Raw genomic sequence first — 22,065 nt, 5'->3', positions numbered from 1 at the left:
TGTCTACACCACAGAAACTGGTATTAGTGCATGATGAGAAAATCTTAAGCTTATTTTTAGAATGAAACTGATTTTGTGACATTTATGAATTTTAATTATAATGAAATAAAACCATTTTCATTAAAACATGTACTTAAACATTTGAAACTGAGGTTGAATGTGATCCACATCACTAAATCTATGATATGTACCAAACAGACTTGGGAAGCTAAACTTCATGTAGTGAGGTTCGCACAGCTGGTGTGCAGTGATTAGCAAATGGAGCAATACTTCACAGGCCTAAAAAGAAATTATTCATTCTGTCAATGAGAAGGATGTCAGAGCTAGATTTTCTATTAAAAGCCTCCCTGGGTTACACTGTCACTGATTTAGTGTGCTAGAAATTGAATTTGAACCCTGTACAAAGAAGTGTATCCAGGTCTGTACCAGTTGAGTCCCTGGGTGGTGCAAACAGTTAATGAGCCTGGCTTGCTAACTGAAATGTGGGAGGTTGAGGTCCACTCAGAGGTGCCTCAGGGGAAAGGCCTGGCGATCTGCGTCCAAAAAAAATTATTTTCAGTTGACTTGAAGGCAACTGGTACTTTTTAAACACTTGGGGTATGTTATATTCTGCTGGAAGGAGAGAGCATTGCATCAACCTTTACTAGATGAGAATTGCTTGGATTCCTAGGATGTTAGAGATCCATCATAAAGCTGAACAATTTTCAACTCCATGCCAATAGCTCAGATTTTTAAATTGAAAAAGTTTTTAAGTGTTTATTTCAAAAGGATCTGAACTAAGTAAGTCAAAATAGTCTGTCATCTTCATGATTTTTAAGTAAGCTGTTTGAATCAATTGTACATCTTTGGTTTAATTTACATATATACCATGTTTTCCTGTCAGGGGTGTCCTTTTGTGGGCAGTGTGTGGGATGGAGTAAGGACTAGTCAAACAGAAAATCAGGCACATATGGAAAAAGTAGGGTCTGCAGTGACCATGACTTTAAACAAGACTTGAGATGACTTTGGATTGACTTCCCATCAAATGCACTTAATTTAAGGACAAAGTCATCTTTCCAAACCACCAATCTAGGGGATTTCATCCATGTAGAAAGCAGTCTTTCACTTTCTGCAGCTCAGATAATAGCTGAATAAAAATCTCATTTTGGCTGAATTCTTTACTTTTTAGTTCTTTTTTTCTCCCAGTAGCAGAGAGTCAATAATCAAAACAAAGCTAGCCATTGAAGCAGTAACAGTAACAAAATGGTCTGCCTAATTGCCATCTTTAGGTCATGACATAATCACAGTATATTAACAGTGAGGACATGATCCTTCTGGGAAGCAGAGGAAAGAATTTGTAAAGGCTTCTTTTGTTTCAGTAGATTTCAGCTCATTAATTAATTTCTTGCTTTGCAGAAGTAAAATTAATAACAATAGTCTTTTAAAATGTAGGTCAATCCCAGAAGACTGTCTCAAGCGTTTTACAATACTTGAGTCTGTTATTGTAATGTCAGTTAGGAAGTATGTCCCATCGGGTTTAGTATTTCCAAGGGATGTACTGCTATTAACAGTAGCGTAGTCACAGATGTCCTGTGGGATTTTCCTAATGTGGTGTGTTTGAGTTCTAGGTAGGAGCGGGAACCTAACACCATCCTAATGAAAGCACTGTGTACATATTAGTTGTTTCTACTTCTGAAAAGTAATTAGTGGTTATGATTATTTAAGGATAGAACATCTACCTTATCTCAAAATACTGTTGTAATCAAATGAGTAAAGTCCATTGCCATCAAGTTGATTCTGACTACTAGTGACCCTGTAAGACAGAGTAGAAGTGCCCCATAGGGTTTCCAAGACTGTAAATCTTTACGGAAGCAGACTGCCACATCTTTCTCCTGTGGAGCAGCTGATGGGTTCTAACTGCCAGCCTTTCGGTTAGCAGTCAAGTAGGGGAGGAAATCTGAAGTTTTTATCAAGGAAACATGTCCGGATACCCTAGGAACTATCACTGAGTAACATTCGATGATCTGCTAATAGGAGATTGGGGTATTGTAGATAAGGCATGAATCTGTTAGCTTGAGGAAGAAAGTTTTAGCCATGAGAGAAACTAACCAGAAGAGAGGATTTTTTTCTGTCATCAGGGTGAATTTTCAATTCTTAGAAGTGGGAGTGGAAAAATTGTACTGACACCCATTATAAAATAAAAATTACCCGTTGCCATGGAGTTGATTCTGACTCATAGTGACCTTATGTGTCAGAATAGGACTGTGCTCCATAGGTTTTCAATGGCTGCTTTCTCAGAAGTAGATTACCAGGCCTTTCTTTTGAGCCACCTCAGTTAGAAGCAAAGCATTTTAACCATTTGCACCACCCAACGGTAAAAACCAAACCCATTGCTGTCAAGTCGATTCTGACTCATAGTGACCTTATAGGACAGAGTAGAACTGCCCCATAGAATTTCCAAGGAGCACCTAGTGGATTCGAACTGCCGACCTTTTGGTTAGCAGCTGTAGCTCTTAACCACTGCGCCACCAGGGTTTCCATTTGCACCACCCAGGGAATACAAAATAAATCACAATCTGCATTTTATTTTTAGTTTATTTTTTTTATAGTGGTAAAATACATATAGCATAAAATTTGCCATTTTAACCATTTTTAAGTGTATAAGTCAGTGGCATTAATTATTTTCACAGTGATGTGCAACCATCACCACTATCTATTTCCAAAACTTTTTTATTACCCCAAACAGAAACTCTGTACCTCTTCCACAGTAACTTCCCATCCCCCCAGCCCTTTAGGTCTAAATCTATTTTTGTCTCTGTACATTTGCATATTCTAGATATTTCATACAATTTTCTCCTCTTGTGTCTGACTTATTTCCTTCTGCACGTTTTCAAGGTTCCTCCATGTTGTAGCATGTATCAGAGCTTCATTTCTGTTTATGGTTGAATAATATTCCATTGTATGGACATAACACATTTTGTTTATCCATTCATCTGCTAATGGACCCTTGGGCTGTTTCTTCCTGTTGGCTGTTGTGAATGATGCTGCCATGAAAATTGGTGTACAAGTATCTCAGTCCCTACTTTCAGTTATTTTTTTACCCAGGAGTAGAATTGCTGGGTCATGGTAATTCTAAGGAGCCCTGGTGGTGCACTGGTTAAGTGCTCGATTTCAACTGTTAACTGAAAGGTCAGTGGTTCCAATCCACCAGCCACAGTATGAGAAAAAGATGTGACAGTCTGCTTCCATAATGATTACAGCCTTGGAAACCCCATGGGACAGTTCTACTCTGTCCTATAGGGTCCCTACAAGTCACATTGACTCCACGGCAATGGGTTAACGGCATGGTAATTCTATGCTTAACTTTTTGAGGAACTACAATCTGCATTTTAACAAGATCCCAGGTGGTTAGTATGCACAATACAGCTTGAAAAGCACCCAGCAGCTGCTGTCGCTCCAGAGGTGGGAGCAATCCCATTTAGCTCAAATGGTCAGGGAAGGCTAATGCATCCGGTGGCGGCTGAGCTGGACATTATGGAAAATATGGTTGATCCAGACATTATAACTGGCTTTCTCACCAAAATTAGCTCACACAGTATTACAGCGATTGTTGTTGCTTAGAAGTAACAGTGATAGATGTGCGTGCACAGACGCGCGCACACACACGCACACGAATCTCTTTAAAGATTGTACTTTAAGCAAAAATGTGATATCTTCCCAGCAAAAGAATATAATAAAATCTTTATTAAAAATCCATTACTTTATAGTTTACTTTTTCAAAACTGAACTGCAGGGGCGCACTTCACCATGTTGACTCCCCGTGTCTCCCAGTTCTTTGTTCTCCTCAGACCTTAGGTCACTTAGCCCCCAGGGATCTAATTGTCCGAATGGAGAACGAGGGGTGGTGAGAGTGGCTGGGCCTTCTCAGTGGAGAAGGGTAGCATCAGGTTAAGAGTAACCAGACACCAAGGGTAGAGAAGTGAAGAACGTGGGCATGCCAGCTCTTAACCACGACACAGTGGTGGTGGTTCCTGCTCAAAGAAGCTGAGCTGTGTGAGTTTTAGCATTCTGGTTTATATCTTTCTGAAGAGGAAGCATCAGTGTGGCTGAGCAAGGCACGTGCACACTCATGGGTGTAGGGCTGGCCAAGAGGGAGTTCAGGTTTCTGGGCAGCCTTCACCCTCAGCCTTTAGTATGATAGACCAAGGAGCCTCTGTTTCTATTTGGGGAACAGGAACTGTGGTAGGAATAGAAGAAAAGAACCAGGACTCCAGGCCTGGGCAACGGAACCCTGGCTACGCGTTAGCTGGGTATTTTTAAAAAATAGTACAGAAGATTTCTGATGACCAATCCATGCAACTCCTCCCCACAGTGGCCCTAGTGGCCCAGAAGTCAGGCATACTTGAGGAGAAGAATAGTGGTTCTGTCTGATCTAATGCTTTGCCATTTGTCTTCCTGAGTGATAAAATAGGACATTCAACAATATGACCAAATGTATCAGTATCTTCATTTTAAACTAAGGAGATAATGAGAGTGGTGCCTCATAACCTGTGTATTTGTGCCGATGTATTATCAATTTCCTGATTTCACATGAAACTAAATAGAAAACGATGGCCTTCCCAGAAACGCATCTTTACAAAGTTACAGTTTTCTAGTCTCTTTCCTACGATAGCTGGAGTTGCCATGCTGTCACTTCAGTTGCTAGGGCTCCCTCCCCCATCGCTGTGATTGCTTGGTTCAGTGCTCTTACATGTTTCCATGGAGAGTGAGTATGTGAGTGTTTCTTGTGTGGCCGCCCTGCCAGGCTCCGGTCTGCATGGCTCCAGAGCTGGTTTTTCAGTGTGGTTGGTGCTGCTGCATGTAACTGCTGAGCACATGACACATGGCTAGTCCCAATTGAGAAGTGTTGTAAGGGCCAAATACACAGCAGAGTTTGAAGACTTTGTATGAAATAAAGGATGATGAATATCACATAATAATTTTTATATTGATTACATGTTGAACCAATAATATTTTGGATATATTGGGTTAAATAAAATACATATTAAAATTAATTGTCTCTTTTTAAAAAACTTTTTAATGTGGCTACCAGAAAATTAAAATTACATATGTGACTTGCCTTATATTTCCCTTAGGTAGAGCTGATCTAGATGATGTCAGACCTTAGTTCTTGAGGAGTGGGAAGTCAGAAGTGAAATGTAAAAATCAAGATCGGGGTTTCCTAGGAGTTACCAGCGGAAGGACAATGAGCTGCTTCTCTGCTGAGGCAGGGTGACTTGATGCATTTTACAAATAAGATGATCTGCTGGTCATAACTGATTTCCTAGAAGACAAAGGCCACTGCTGTGAGTGAAACTCCTTGTCTTCCCTGTTTCCAGCCTTGCTTAAGGCCAAGCCACATGCTGTGCTTATTTGGTGGTTTAATAATAGTATTTGATGATGATAACAATGACTAAATCTTCATAAGTGCCATTGTAGCTCACCAAGTACATCCATTCACATTACACTATCCAGTCTTTTCATCAGCCCCTTAAGGGAAGTATTACTAATCGATTTCATTTTGAATGTGGACAAACTTAGGTTCAGAGAAGTTGTTGTTGTGTGCCATCCAGTCGATTCTGACTCATAGCAACTCTGCAGGGCAGAGTAGTACTGCCCCAGAGGGTTTCCTAGGCTGAAATCTTTACTGGAGGATATTGTCAGGTCTTTTCTCCCACAGAGCCTCTAGTGGGTTTGAACCACCGGACTTTCAGTTTGCAGTTAAGCGCTTAACCACAGCCACTAACTAGAAAGTACCTGGACTCATTCTCTTGTCTTTTGCTCTAAATCTTGTGCTTTTCTCACTATATTTTATTACTCCAAGATTAATCCAAGAGAGTCACTCTGAGGAGCATTTCCTGACCTTTCAGACTAGCAACTGTGATAACCTCATAAAACTACAATGAGTTCAGTTTATGATGACAGCAGTGGAATTAGTTAAGAACAATTATGAGATTTTCCTGTGACTACCGGGAGAGCCAGAGACACAACTGAAGTGGAGTCAGATTTGAATCTTGACTGGCTGTTAACTTCTCAACTATACAGGGGTTTAAAAAAAAAAAAGAAAAAAAAACCCAGACCAAACCCATAGCTGTCGAGTCGATTCCGACACGATTGTTAAATCAGGTAATTTCTGAAGCCCATTCCAGTTCTATAATTTTATGAAGTCTAGTTCCTAAACTGAGACTGCCAACTCTTTTTATACACCTTATTGAATATGTACTTGGGGAACAATATTCACATTTCATTGACTAGGCTAGATTTCTGATAAACTACTCCTGGGATTGATATTTCATACCAAACTTCAAACACCGAGACTACGGATCAGTTTTATCCATAATATGTCACTTTCTGTTGATACCTAATGGGAAAATACATGTTATTACCTTTGGGAAATGGATGACACTAAGTATGCTAAGTAGGCTTCACTCTCAAAAGAGTAGTATGTAATTAACCTGCATTTACATCCTCATTTTGCATGCAGTCAAGCTTTGCATGTACTAGGTTTCTACCCCACATATGTTCGTGAATTATGAATTCAACTACAGCACACAAGGCAAAGCACCTTTGTCAGTCACATCTCTCACTGAGACCAGCAGAATTTACATCTATGTGACTTAACTTCAGATTCACCACCTAATAGCTACCTCAGAGGACCGCTCTATGATAGTCTAGCATATGCAAGTGCTAGGAAATTCCTTCTCAAAAGGATGCAATTCAAAATTTTCAAAGTCAGATGTAGCTGTTACTGTTAGCTGCTGTCTAGTCAGTCTCAGTTCATGGCGATCTCATGTACAGTGGAACGAAATGCTGCCCAATCCTGTGCCATCCCCATAGTCTGTTGCATATGGGAGCATTGTGATCCATAGGGTTTTCATTGGCTGAATTTTCAGAAGTAGATCACCAGACCTTTTTTTGTTAATTTCTAAACCAAAACGAAAGTGGTTGCCATCGAGTCGAGTCTGACTCATAGCTACCCTATAGGACAGAGTAGAACTGTCCCTTACGGTTTCCAAGGAGCAGCTGGTGGATTCAAACTGCCATTCTTTTGGTTAGCAGCCTAACACTTAACTACTGTGCCACGAGGGCTCCTCATTTCTAAAAATCAAGAGTGAATCTTTGCTGATTTAAAAGATTCCCCCCCCACCCCTCCCTCCCCCAGTGAATTTCTTTGAAAGGGTTTGCCAACTTTAGTCTGGTCTTTATTATTTTGGGTAGCATTCCATAAAAAATGTGCATGTTGTTTTTCTTTTCAGTTCAGTGTCATCTTTGCTTAGTTTCTCCAGAGGGACTGGGTGGGTTCCAAATACGTTTTTAATGCCCATGGCATAAAATGAATTCTAATATACTTGGATTTTTGTTCCCAAGTAATATGCCCTAAGAAACATACATGTTCATACCATTGTTATTTTTCTCATGATTTTTTTCTGTGTATACATCTGATCATGTTGTAGGTTGGAATATGTTGGAAAGAGCAGCAGTGATTTAAACTCAGAAACTCTTGAATGAGAATGCCGTCCTCCACTCATTTAATAAGTATTTGTCAGGATTCAACGTGTGCCAGCTCTGGGCACACCAAGATTAATAAGATGTGCTTCCCATCTTGAAGAATCATTGTTTTGTGAACTTTTCTACCTCAGGTATTGTGCCGTGTGCCGTCAGTGATAGCAGGAGTAGAATTATTTGTGAGAATAGGAAGGAACGAGTACTTCTGCCTAGAAATTTTCACACAGGGAGTAACTTTTGAGTGGGACCCAAGAGTTCTTCAAGCAAAAAGACGAGGAAGGGAATTCCAAGCAGAAAGTAAAGAAAAGACAGAGACATTGGATACCATAATCTGTCAGGGAAAGTCCTTAGCAGCTGACAGAGAAAGACTATCAGGATATGAGACATTAGTTTGGGGCCAGACTAACCAGGGCCTTGGGCACTCTCCTAAGGAGTCTGGACTTGGTTCTGCAGGTGAATGGAGTGTCTCTGGGTGTTTGAGGAAGCCAAAGTGATTTGTATAGATGAGTATTTATGAGCAACTGTCCTTTAGCGTGGGAAGGATTGAATGACAGGTTGGAAGTATTGGAGAAGGACAGGTTGTGTACTTTTTAGAGTCAAGGAAAAGAAGATGTGGGTGGGGGGTGGCCTTGAAAAATACTCTGAACTTGAAAATGCTCTGTAATGAGTGAATGAAGTGAAAATACTTAAGTGAGCTTGGCCAGGTTCTTGTTAGAGATTCAGATAGTACTGGTTAAGAACTGTATTTATTGAGTTACTGGAAAAGGCATAAACATAAACAGAGTTGGGAACATGTTAAATAAAGATGCTTTGTAAATGGAGGCTGGGCAATTAAAAAAGATTTACCAGAGTCAAGCTAAATACAGTATAGTGCATAATTAATGGGCCTGTGACAATTTGGTAATAGCTACCCTGAAGTTTTACAATAGTGTATTAACATATGTGCTTGTCAGAAGAAGGTTTGCTTTTACAATCAACACTAGTTAGCTAGGAAATTTCACCCCTGAAGTTAATTAGGGATTCCTAGTGAGTCAGCCTGCTGCTGATTAGCTTCTGGAGACAAAGGTGACTGACTTTGTCATTCACTCATGGGTGTCTTGTTGGGCCTGTAAGGAGTTGGGTTGTAAATTCCATCCTTCCTTTCCTCAGTGCCCTTGACGCTAGATATTATTTTGGCTTTCAGAAGCACGTGACTTTCTTACTTTAGGAAATGAACTCCTCTTCTCTGTGTAGATCAGTGAGCTCCATCCTGGAAGAAACCTCTGTAGGTGATGGAATAGGGAATAGTACCTGAATGGTTGGGGCCATTCAAAATTACTAATATGTGGTAAATGCTTGACCTTTGATGATTTTTGGAGCATAGATTAGAAACCAGTAAACTAGTTGCAGTCGAGTGGATTCCAACTCATAGCGACCCCATGTGTGTCTGAATAGAATTGTGCTCCAAAGGGTTTTCAGTGGCTGATTTTTTGGAAGCAGATCCCCAGGGCTTACTTCTGAGGTGCATCTGGGTGGACTTGAACCTCCAACCTTTTGGTTAGCAGCCAAGTGTGTTAAATCTTTGCATCACCCAGAGACTCCAGGGGTTAAAAAACATCTCATTAAATAGGATCCTCTTCAGAGGAGGGTACTTTGGAGACCACTGATCCCTTTTATTTAAATTTTTCTTCATTTAACTACTTTTGTGCACCTACTGTATGCCAGATGTCCCTCTTTTGGGGGCACAATGTTAGTGCACCAGGGCACAGCATGTTAGTCTAGAAAAAAGTTAAGATGCCATGAACTTGTCCAAATTACAGATACACTAAAATTTGGGAGTGGTTTACTAATTAGGATCTATGATTTATGGTAACAATCACATGATTATTCTTAGATGAGAAATGGGTAAAATAATACTGTATTTCAGGTTTTTTTAGTGATGCATTTAGGTAGCTATATAGAATTATCCTGCCAGATATCTAGACATTGTATTCTGGTCCAGCCCTCTGGTTTCACACAGGGGAAAAAAAGCCTTTTGGAACAAAAGTTGTCTTTTTTATTGTACCTTTGCGATTAGTGATTTCCATGAATTTATAAGCTCACTCAGTAATTTATTCCTTAAAAAAAAAAAAAAAAGGCCCCGAGGTAAATACATTTTATTTTTCAGAAAAGAGTGCCCAGTACACACATGCACACTGCACCCCCACCGAAATATTTTGGCACTGTTCCAAAGACTTGAACACTTACCCTGGGATAGCAGCCAATTTGCTCAGCTCTGTCTGCCTTGAGCATGGCCTTTAATTGACCTGGAAATTATACACAGATGAATGGCAGAGAATCACTTTCTTTAAACTTTTAAAAGGCCTTTCAGAATCTTTATTTGAATTGTTACAGTATCAGCAAGGACTGAGCTCTGCCACTCGTCTGTCAGTTTGTCACACTGTGGTGCTTGAGTGTTGCTGTGATGCTGGAAACTATGCCATCAGTATTTCAAATATCATCAGCATCACCCATGGTGAGCAGGTTTTAGCGGAGCTTCCAGGCTAAGACAGACTACGAAGAAAAGCCTGATGACCTACTTCTGAAAGTCAGCCAGTGAAAACCCCATGGATCACAACAGAATATTGTCTGATTTAGTGCTGGAAGATGAACCTGCTAGGTTGGAAGGCACTCAAAATACACAGTGGCCACAACGGTGCACTGGAGCATACCAATTATCGTGACGATGGCACAGGACTGGCCGATGTTTCGTTCTGTTATATGTGGGGTTGCCATGAGTTGGAGGCAACTTGATGATAACTAACAATAACAAAGGATTGAGCTGAATTATTTTTGTAACTTTTAAAAGTAAAGTAGATGAATTAAGAATTTTGTTCTCATCTGCTCAACTAAAGCAAGAAATGAGATGACTGTATTTATCCCTGTTAGCCTAAATTTATGCAGTCGCTCATGGGCCTCTTGTTGCGGCTGTAAGGAGTTGGGTTGTAAATTCCACTCTCCCTTTCCTCCATTCCCTGGGCTCTAGAAGTTAGTCTTCCTTTCAGTAGAGCATTCCTCCTGTTGACTGTGTGCTGTATAGAAATAACTTTGGTATCAGTGTCAGATGTTTTTGCATTAGCAAAAATTATCATTTCAATCTTGGTTTTAAACACAGAAGAAAACACTCTTTGATGGTTATGAGGGTGGGGAGGGAGGGAGGGGGTATTCACTAACTAGATAGTAGATAACAATTAGGTGAAGGGAAGGACAACACACAGCACAGGGAAGTCAGCACAACTGGACTAAACCAAAAGCTAAGAAGTTTCCTGAATACAGCCAAACACTTTGAGGGACAGAGTAGCAGGGGCAGGGGTCTGGGAACCATGGTTTCAGGGGACATCTAGGTCAATTGGCATAACAAAGTGTATTAAGAAAATGTTCTGCATCCCACTTTGGTGAGTGGCATCTGGGGTCTTAAAAGCTAGCGAGTGGCCATCTAAGATGCATCAATTGGTCCCGACCACCTGGTGTAAAGGAGAATGAAGAACACCAAAGACACAAGGAAAATATTAGCCCAAGAGACAGGAAGGGCCACATAAACCAGAGACTCCATCAACTTGAGACCAGAAGAATTAGATGGTGCCTGGCTACCACCAATGACTGCCCTGACAGGAAACACAACAGAGTCCATGATGGAGCAGGAGAAAAGTGGGATGCAGAGCTCAAATTCTAGTAAAAAGATCAGACTTAGTGGTCTGACTGAGACTGGAGGGACCCCGGAAGACATGGCCCCTGGACTCTCTGTGAGCCCAGAACTGAAACCATTCCCGAAGCGAACTCTTTAGACAAAGATTAGACTGGAGTATGGGACATAAAATGATACTCATGATGAGAGTGCTTCTTAGCTCAAGTAGATACATGAGACTAAATGGGCAGCTCCTGTCTGGAGGCGAGATGAGAAGCAAAAAGGGACAGGAGCTGGTTGAATGGACACTGGAAATCTAGAGTGGAAAGGAGGAGTGTGCTGTCACATAGGGAGAGAAGCTAGGGTCACATAGCAATGTGTGTATAAATTTTTGTATGAGAAACTGACTTGAACTGTAAACTTTCACTTAAAGCAGTAAAAAAGAAAAAATTCAGACTTTGTTCTTAAATTTGTTTCTAAATCTCCAGTGTTTTTGGTTTTAAGATTGTATACAAATATTTGTGAAAGCGAATATTGTACGTGATGTGTTATGACAGTTCTTGTAAGGCTATCTGACTTCCTAGGACACTGAAACATTACTAAGCTTATTAAACAGAGTAAGTCTTTCTAGCTTGTTGAGGCCTCTTTGAAGCAGATTGAGATGTTTACCTCCCTGTAGTGAATATAAATGTAAGCCTGTTGATTAGACTATGAAGATTTGTGAATGGGCAGCATGCAGGGACTTTTTTGGAATTAGCAGAGAAATGCTAAAGAACCAGTTTATTGTATACTTCAGAGGAAGAAAAACGTTTTACCTAATATAACTGTGAAATTTCTGAAATCCACAGAATTAAGGACAAAGTTGAGAAAGTGTTTTAGAATACTTCTGATACAAAAACAATAAAAAAAGACATATGGTCCCCGTGAACTCTGGTTTGAATGCTGGGACACAGCAAAGTGTGAGTCTTTCTTTTTTCTGTTTGTTGTTGTTGTTGTTGTTGGTTGCCAGTGAGTTGATTCTGACTCTGGTGACCCCATGTGTGCAAAGCAGAACTGCTCCATAGGGTTTTCAAGGCTGTAACTTTTAGGAAGCAGATTGCCAGGCCTGTCTTCCAAGGTGCCTCTGAGTGGGTTCGAACGACCAACCTTTCTACTAGTAATCAAGCACTTAACCATTTGTGCCACCCAGGGTTAGCCTTTTTCTGCATAAGAAATAATTAAATCTCAGTCTTCTAGGGAAGTGAGAGCAAGATGAACAGGAAGGATGAGGGAAGAAAGAAAGGAAGGCTGTGAACATGCTTCAGTTTGAGTGTAGATAAAAGTTATTTTATAAACTCATTTGTACCAATATTTATAGATTGACTTGCACATCTTCAATAGTCTCTTGCTTATTTTGGAATATAAGTTATTGATTCAGATTGACTCTTGGTTTTATCAGCACATTGCCTCACACTGTTCAGCTTCACTTCTAGATTCTGCCTGTCTCTAGAATGTGCATGTCGTAAGGGCAGAAACCTTGATTTGTTCACTGCAATATCCCCAGCACATACACGGTGTCCGACACATTGTTGTTGAGTAATGTACTTGATGATTAAGTGAATCAAATGAAAATTAGCAAATTATTAGAAAACTTTATTTTCATTTTGATGAAAGGTTTGCATAAACTCCTAATTTTACATGTTCTGTATCACTTGTGAATTTAATCCAATGAAATAAAATAGTATACGAGACCCAGTACATCCCCTTGTAGCATGCCTGACTCTCTCCTTGTTGAATTTTGCAGTTGGAATCAGGCTAGTGGGTGGAAGGACCGATGTCTGCAGGGTAAGGATTTACTTTGACCCCAGAATATAGGCATGGGGACAAAGCCAGGCTGGGTCCCTGGCCTGCAGACACTACAGAGTCTGAGATTGACTGCCAGTTCCCTTGGAGAAAGTCTCAGGGGAGGCTCCCACTGAGACAGCTGTGGACTTTCTTTGTTAGGTCCTGCTGGCTACCCTGCCCCTCCGTGGAAGCAGCCTCAGAGACCTGTGTGTGTCCCATGGGAAGGTCCCTGGGCTACATTGTGACAGTGAGGATTGTCACTTCAGCTGGCCACATTCTTGTTTTTCTTGTGAGTGAGAGTAAGCAAGCAATGGAATTTGTACCATTTCCTTAGACTCAAAAACTGCATTTTGCATTTAACAGTTCTGACTGGACAAGAGCAAATAGCAAGAGTAATCGTAGCATCTCATCACTTTCCCCTTCTCAGATGTCACCATAAAGTTTATTTATACCAATCCCTTGAAGTCTACTTTTTTGCCACTATCTGTAAAAAAAAAAAAAAGATGAATTACCACTTTTTAATTGTTCTCCACCCCCCCACCCCCATACTTGCATGTATGCAGTTCAAAAATGCTTCCCCTTACTTACCCCTCCCTAGCTTGGAAGGCTGGGTGCAACTTTCCCAAACAGGCAAGAGTGGTCTTTATAAGCATGGTCCCCTCTCCTGTGTTCCTGGACAGCAGTCCTTCCATTCTTCCACTTGCTGTCACTGTGCCTCCCATCACCGCACCCTCTTTTCAGCATTTCCTGTATCACACCTTAACTGTGAGCATAACCTATATCCCTCCTCCCCAGCCTCTTATTATCCATGCACAATGTACCACATCTCGAAGGCAGGGCAAAAAAATCCTTTGATTGGTACATACTCAAGCTCTCCTTTCAGTTTGTTTTGGAACACCAGGACTGCTATAAGATTTAATTATTGTTTATACTTATATTAGTAGCAGTAGTAGTAGTAATATGGTACTTACTTGTATTAATTTGTTTTAGCATTTATCTTTTTCAAAGCCTTCTCCCAAATTTTTAAAACTCAATGTGTTTTTATTACAGGTTTCCCCACAGTATCAGAATTAGTATTGAGCTTCAGAAGAGTTTTCAGCATCTGAATGACTTAGGGAAATTCAACAACTGTTTTACAGTTTTTTTCTGTGAGAAATAGATACCATCCAAACCATTTTCAGTATCCTCATTTTAAGCTAGAAATCGAGATTGAGATTTCTGAGTGTAAGACAAGATCATCAGCAATTTCTTTAATAATAATCTGTCTGTGCTTGAGATATTACATTCAGTAATTCATTAAGAGTATTTATTAAGGTCCTATCAAATTCTAAGTAGCCAGTCATTGACAACACCTAGCCTATTGCTAATCCTATGAATATGTTTTTCACCTATAAATAATAAGTTTTAACAAGAAGCCATTTTCCTGGAAAATGGTGTTGATGGGAGAAATAAGCACACCAGGTCTCATCCTATAAAGAAATCCAATTTTGACAGGTGCTTTTTGATGGCTGCAGATTGTGTATGATAGCTGTAAGAAGTTTTGTTTGCCCACCAATTTATTAACTTCTTGGTATTTCCTGGCTCTACAAATACGTTCAGCTGGCTATTAATATGGTAAAACTCTGTCACACATGCACACACACAAAGTCATAAATAGTGAAAAGGCATGATGAAATGGAAAAATATCTTTGCAACACATATTACGGACAAAGGGCTGTTTTCCCTAACATAAAATTTCTCACCAATGATCAGGAAAAAATGGCCAGTAACAAATTAAAAAATGAGCAAAGAACATGCATAGAAATAGTTCACAGAAAAAAAAAAAAAGGTTTTTAACATGCAAGAAGATGAACAATTTCGCTTATAATTAAAGAAATTCACCCTTGTTTACAAAGCTTTTTATATTTGCTCAATATGTAAACTCTGTCTCCTGTCTCTTAAAACCAAGTTTAAGGCCCTTCTAAGTGTGGGGCCCAGTGGCCACTGCCCAGGCTGCAGGACCAGAAGGCTGAGGTTTGTTTCATCCCTTAGTTTATGTAGGAGCCCTGATGGTGCAGTGGTTAAAGTGCTAAGCTGCTAACGAACAGGTTGGTGGTTCAAACCTACTAGCTGCTCTGCGGGAGAAATCTGCTTCCATAAAGATTACAGCCTCAGAAATCCTATGGGGCAGTTCTCCTCTATCCTACATTGGTTGCTGTGAGTTGGAATTAACTTGATGGCAGTGGGTTTGGGTTTTCGTTTGTGTAGCAGATGTTGCAGATTGTCTCACTGCACACTCCTTTCAACCTCCTTTCTAGTGTGTCTTATATGATAGAAGCTGGAAAGCTCAGAAAGGGAGTGAAGGGAGGGATGAAGGAAGGAAGGAAAAATATTCAAACCTTCCATGTAGCTAGAGAACTCAGGTTCTGCCAAAGAGTTGCATTGGTGGTGACTTGGAATGCTGAAGTGAGCAACTTAAGGTGATGGCTGTGTGCCAGGAAATGTTTTTTTCTTCTGGGGAAGCCAGGGTGGAGATTGTCCTAAGTGCAGAGCAGCAGGTGGTAGCTCTGGCACAGTTGCTAAGTTGCTGTGATGTGGGTGATGCTCTCCAGACTTCTGGCTTCTGGCAGTGGAACACCCGGGTTCTTTGACCACCCCAAAGATTCTTCAAGTCATCTTACACCTTGTAGTAAGCCTTTCTCTATTTATACCAGCTGGGGTGGATTTAGCACTCCACACATACATTTCAAAAGGAAAATTGTGTTTTGATAATCAGAGGGCAGACGTGGAGTGTGGACGGAGAGGGCAGAGATGTACCATCCAAATTTCTGTTAGCTTTTCAGTTCTAGTTACCTCATCGCTGGAAAATAATACTGTTTGTAAATTAGAACTAAGTTTGCTTTCGGGTGTACCCATTGAAATCTCATAAAATGCTGTTTTCTAGGTATCCACTCATTCATTTAGCCAGATAACATATATCAATCAAGTACATCACCAAATTACCGACAATTACAGAATTCAGGCATTCTTTGATGATGTATGCAGTATGTCATTTCCTAAACCCAATTAATTACTTCCTTTTTTTCAAAAAATGTTAACAGGAATCCTTTTGAAAAATAGAGGATTTAGGAATGAACAGGGTGTGGTTTCCCACACTCCGGAAGTTTCATCCAGTTAGGTAAACAGATTAGCAAACCAGTCACAACAGTGCAGTGCCATCAGGCCTACATCAGTGGCTTGTGTAGAGTGCTGTGGGAATGCAGAGGAAGGCAAGAAACGGTTGGCTAACACACTCAGCGTTTCTCCATGTTTAATCCATTTTATTAATCCATTTTATTATGAGGCCCTTAAAAGAAGCATTAAGACATAGTGATGCCGTGATTTCAGCTTAGGAGCCTGATTTGTCAGAGCCAGTGCCTGCTAGAACACCAGTGGTTACAGTTCTCACGTGTGGGGAGGCGGGAGCACTCATAGCACGTAACTGCAAAGCTAGCCTCGCCTGGCCTCAGCCAAGAAGATTCACTCCCACCTCTCTGGATGAAGACAGGTGAAGCAGGAGTGACTGAGTCCAGTCTGTCTCAGAGGCAAGCCTCAGCAGTCGGTATTGAGTGACCTCATCTTAGGAAGCGTATGTAAGGAAGTTAAGAGGAACAGTGATTGAGTGCCTTGAATGACTGTACTACGCACTTCAAGTTCATTTAAAGATTGCCAGATTAAAAGAAAATAAGCTAGTAATATGGGCCTGGAGGTTTCCTCTGGCTGGCAATCATACCAAACATACAGTAAAAATAAAACACCAAACCCAGTGCCGTTAAGTCGATTCTGACTCATAGCGACCCTATAGGACAGAGTAGAACTGCACCATAGGGTTTCCAAGGAGTGACTGGTGGATTCGAACTGCCAGCCTTTTGGTTAGCGGCTGAGTTCTTAACCACTGTGCCACCAGAGCTCCAAACATACAGTGGTCCCTGGAGTTTCGACGCTGTATGTTTGACCTTGTGCATCAAAAACATTTTCTGGTTTCTCTTTCTGGGGAAAGCTTATGGAATAATTCTCTCTAAAAAATGAGTGAGACAGGTAATCAAAGTGCAGATGTCATTCACACAGCAGCACTGTTATTCATGAAGTTGAAATACAGGTACTTGGTCATGAGTGTGGATTAAGAACAGGAATTTGGTGAACTGTACATTATCCTTTTGTTCGTAGGATCATCTTAACCATGGTGGTAGCTCTGAATCCTTCATCTGCATTTAGTGCAGTCCTAAGAGAGTGGGAGGCTTCTACAGATAACTCTTTTTTTTTTATTAATTGTGGTAAAAATGTATATAACAAAGCACTTGCCAGTTCAACAATTTTTACATGCATAATTCAGTGACATTGATTATGCTCATCATGTTGTGCAGCCATTACCATTATTCTTTTCCAGATTATTCAACCACCATTACAGGAACTTAGAGCTCCTCTTTCTCTCTCCCTCCTGCCCCTGGTAACCACTAATAAACTAGTCTTTATACATTTGCCTGTTTCATATAAGTAGAATCATATATTTGTCCTTTGTGACTGATTTACTTAGCATAATGTTTTCAAAGTTCATCCATGTTTGTGGCATGCATCAGGAACTTCATGTCTCTTTATAGCTGAGTAATATTCCATTGTATGTTGTCATGGATTGAATGATGTCCCCCCAAAAATGTGTGTATCAATTTGGCTGGGCCATGATTCCCAGTATTGTTTAATTTCCCATGTGTGGTAAATCCTGCCTCTATGATGTTAATGAGGGAGGATGGGCAGCAGTTGTGTTAGTGAGGCAGGACTCAATTTACAAGACTAGATTGTGGCCTGAGGCAATCTCTTGAGACATAAAAGACAGAAGTGAGCAGTGAGACAGGTGGACCTCATACCATCAAGAAAGCAGTGCCTGAGCAGAGCACGTCCTTTGGACCCAGGTCCCTGTGCCAAGAAGCTCCTAGTCTGGGGGAACATTGCTAAGAAGGCTGAGAGAGGGAGAGTCTTCCTGTGGAGCTGACATCCTGAATTTGGACTTTTAGCCTACTTTACTGTAAAGGAATAAACTTCTCTTTGTTAAAACCATCCACTTGTGGTATTTCTGTTATAGCAGCACTAGATAACTAAGACATATGTATATACCACATTTTGTTTATCCATTCATCTGTTGATGAACATTTAGGTTGTTCCACATTTGGCTATTGTGAACAGTGCTGCAGTGAGCATTGGTATACAGGTTTCTCTTGTGTTCTGCTTTCAGTTCTTTTGGGTATATACCTAGGTTCGGAATTGTTGGATCATACGGTAGTTCTGTGTTTAACTTTTTGAGGAACCACCAAACTGTTCTCCGCAATGGCTTTACTGTTCTGTATTACCATCAGAAATGGGTGAGGGTTCCAATTTTTTTTTTTTATCATAGTCATTCTAGTAGGGATGAGGTGGTATCTCGTGGTTTTGATTTGCATCTCCCTAATGACTATGGAGGTGCGGTGGTTAAGAGTTTTGTCCTGTGGGGTCGCTCTGAGTTGGAATTGACTCGATGGTGACGGGTTTGGTTTTTTGGTAATGACTATGAAGTACCTGGGTGGCACAAACTGTTAAGCGCTCGACTACTACTTGAAAGATTGACAGAACCCACCCAGAGGCATCTTGGAAGACAGGCCTGGAGATCTGCTTCTGAAAGGTCACAGCCCTGATAACCCTATAGACTGCAATTGTATTCCACACATGGGGTTGACAGGAGTCGAAATTGACTTGAGGGCAGGTAACAACTACAACAACAACAACAACTGAGGACATTGAGCATCTTTTTGTATATTTGTTGGCCATTTGTATATCCTCTTTGGTGAAATGTCTATTCAAGTCCTTTGCCCATTTTTTGATTGGGTTGTTTGTCTTTTTGTTGTTAAGTTGTAGGAATTCTTCATATATTCTTGATATTAACTCCTTATCAGATATTGATTCTGAAACATTTTCCCCCAATCTGTAGGTTGTCCTTTCACTTTGTTGATAAAGTTACAAATATTCTTATATCCCAGCTGAACTCAGCAGATTTTGAATCAGAATAGGGAAACATTGGTCTCCCAGCAAGACAAATATTTTTCAGCAAAATGCTAAGAAGGAATAAAGACCGATTGAGTTTTGAAAATGGAGACATAACCCAAAGATCTGCCTTAAAGGAGAATAGTTTTTTTTCTTTTTTATTACAGGCTGGTTATCCACACTGTATTCTGAGAGCCCATATTCTGAGTCAAGGAAAGAATTTTCTAAGATAAATAAGTGTTACCCTTCAGGGACTTCTTCCCTTGGGCAAATGCCAGTGAAGAAAATTCTTGTATCCTCTCATTCTACGAGTCCGGTGTCAGGAGGCAAAACTGCCTGGTACTCTTTGCTTGCTCCCAGAGCTATACCTCCATATGAAATCAGGTGGAGTTAAAAGTATTATTTCAGTTTTACAAAATGTTCTCTTCACTAACCTATAATGCATACTTTGACCTCATTTTTAGGTGGGTCTTAGGATATAGATGGAAAACCTGGTAGCATAGTGGTTAACAGCTATGGCTGCTAACCAAAAGGTCGGCAGTTCCATTCCATCAGGTGCTCCCTGGGAACTCTTTGGGGCAATTTTACTGTGTCCTATATAGGGTCACTATGAGTCTGAATTGGCTCGGCAGCAACAGGTTTAGTTTGGTTTGGTTTGGGGACATAAATGAGCCATACAGTTAACTCATTACTTGACTATAAAGTGCTTGTTGGATTTAGTACCCTGCTGTCTGATCATTGGTGACCTGAGCAAAAGCTGGTTTGCTGAAGTGAGGTGCGCAAAAGCCAGATGTTGTAGGTGGGGGATTGAATCAGAGGTGAGGAATGGAGAAACGTGAGTGTAGGCAACACTGAAAAAGTATGACTGTGGGGACTAGAAGGGGTGGAGAAGAATATGGGTCTAGAAGGGACGACCCTGTTGTTTTCCTTTTCTTCTTTTCTTTCCTGATCTTTTGAGCCTTGTTGTTATATTTTAAATGGAAGAATCTGAAATATGTTTGATAGGGTTGGGAAGGGAGAGAGGGAGGGGGAGAGAGGAATTGCTAGGAAGGAAGGAAGGAGTTGATGAAACCAAGACCAAGTTTGATTCTGTGTAGTATTGAGTTTCTAAGAAGCAGAGAGGAATGGCAGCGATGAAAGAAAAGGTCTTTCTCAGGCGGAAGGAGGAGGAGAGGATGGGTGCAGATGTAGGTGGCCGCTGACCACCTGGTGTCTTGTATTTGCTATTTGAATTAGAGGCAAGGCCATTTGCTTGGGGAGGGGGAGGGATAGAGCATGATTACAAGTTTGAAGAAATAACAGTTGAAATAGTCACTTAGGAGAATGGAAGAATAAACTGACTAGAGAAATTTGGAAAGATAAAGGGTTGGGGCCCAGGTGAATTTGATGACTGTGATTTTACAGCATTACCAGTCTTCCTGAATTTGTGATTTTTCTCTGCAGCATTTAGTTCTCAAGTGCATTCATTTAGACATTTGTCAACATTCATTGAGCTCTTATCATATATCAGGTATTATTACTGGTACCAAAGATACAGCAACTTACATTTCAGAAGGGAAATATAGACCATAAAGAGAAAAGCCAATAAATATATAATATGTCAGATGATCAATGCTATGAAGAAAGATTAAGCAGGGGGAAAAAGGGCAGATCAAGGAGGAGGGCTCTATTCTATAGCAGGTGATGAGGGAGAGCATTTCCAATAAGGTGGCTTGTGAGCAGAGAACTGAAGAAAGTGATGAGCCAGCCATGCAGATTCCTGAGACGGGAGCATCCCAGGTTGCAGTAACACGCCGAGGGTGGTGACAAAAGAGAAGAAGGTCAGTGTGGCTGGAGCATAGGGAGCATGTGGTCAAAGATGAGGGAGGGGAGGCAGCTGGACCATGCCCTGTGGATCTTGTTGACCATGGTAAGTACTTTGAATTTTAATTTGAGTGAGTGGATGTGGGCTGTGGAAGGTGGATACTGAAGTTCACTCTTTGGTGGGGTTTTGCCTGATGTGTTGAACAAAGGACAGAGAGTGAGAGTTGAGGATATTTGCAAGAGAGCAATTGGATCAAAGCTAGAGAACAAATTGAAAAAAGGAGGGGACTGATTGGGAAAAGTGAAATGGTCCAAAAACCATCACTTGCATACCTCACAGTTCTGAGGAGGCCACTGGAGGGACAGGAAGTTGTGGCCAGAGAAACTCATACTTGACTGAGGAGGCAGAGTAGAGGAAATGTGTTCTACTTACTCACAAACTTCACTGACTGCTGGGTATGGGCCAGGCACTCTGTTAGATCCTGGAGGAGAAGAAGACAGAAGAGGGCCCTGATGTGGGGGCCCTACAGCTGTGAGGCCAGAGTGCTGCCCACACAGAGGCTGAGTGACCTGTGGATGGTAGAAATGTGAGTGGACACCCTTGCGCCAGGGATCCACAGTACCTCTCCACTTGTCTTACCCTAGCCCCTTTGGATTGAGCTTTTGTTTGGAACTTGTATGTGCCTTGTTTCTGACTTTGCCCTGGTTGATGTTTCTAGACTCTAATCCTACAGTGCTGGGTGACCAGATGACCAGGCCCATTGCTGATGAGGGAGCTCACATAATGTGTACTGCAAGTGTATGTGTGCGTTTGCATTTTAACAAGGTCCCTAGGTGATTCACGTGCACATGAAAGCTTGAGAAGCCTGCTTTAGAGTTTCTCAAAGAAAACTACAGGTTTTTTTTTTTTTTCCTTCTCCGTTTAACATCATTTTTCTGAGATCTTTCTTGTTCTAAGCACATTCTAACAGGCTTCTTCTACTTTTCTTTGAACAAAATAGAAACATTTGTATAATTACTTTGCTACAAAATAGAGGATACATCATCTAATTACTTGTGTGATGGGAAATCATTCCCTTTTCATCTTACCTATTCATTCAAGATCCAGATCCTTTGTCTTTCTAGATAAGAGTCCTCTCCCCTTGGAGCTGGAATCTCTTCAGCTACATCCATTGCCTCACTTTAGCTTACCTTGAACTTTAATAACTAGTTGATTTATTTTATTTTATTTTATTTTATTTTTT

General features: G+C 40.8%; 1 protein-coding gene across 1 annotated transcript in view; it reads left to right on the top strand.

Moving 5' to 3' along the window:
- Positions 1 to 22,065, top strand: part of XKR4 (XK related 4) — a 559,646-nt gene that overhangs the window by 17,437 nt on the left and 520,144 nt on the right. The window lies entirely within an intron of this gene.

The sequence above is a fragment of the Trichechus manatus genome, unplaced genomic scaffold (genome assembly GCF_000243295.1).
Source record: "Trichechus manatus latirostris isolate Lorelei unplaced genomic scaffold, TriManLat1.0 scaffold00018, whole genome shotgun sequence".
Taxonomy (NCBI): Eukaryota; Metazoa; Chordata; class Mammalia; order Sirenia; family Trichechidae; genus Trichechus; species Trichechus manatus.
The sequence above is the reverse complement of the archived record's forward strand: the minus strand, read 5'-3'. Positions and strand labels throughout refer to the sequence as shown.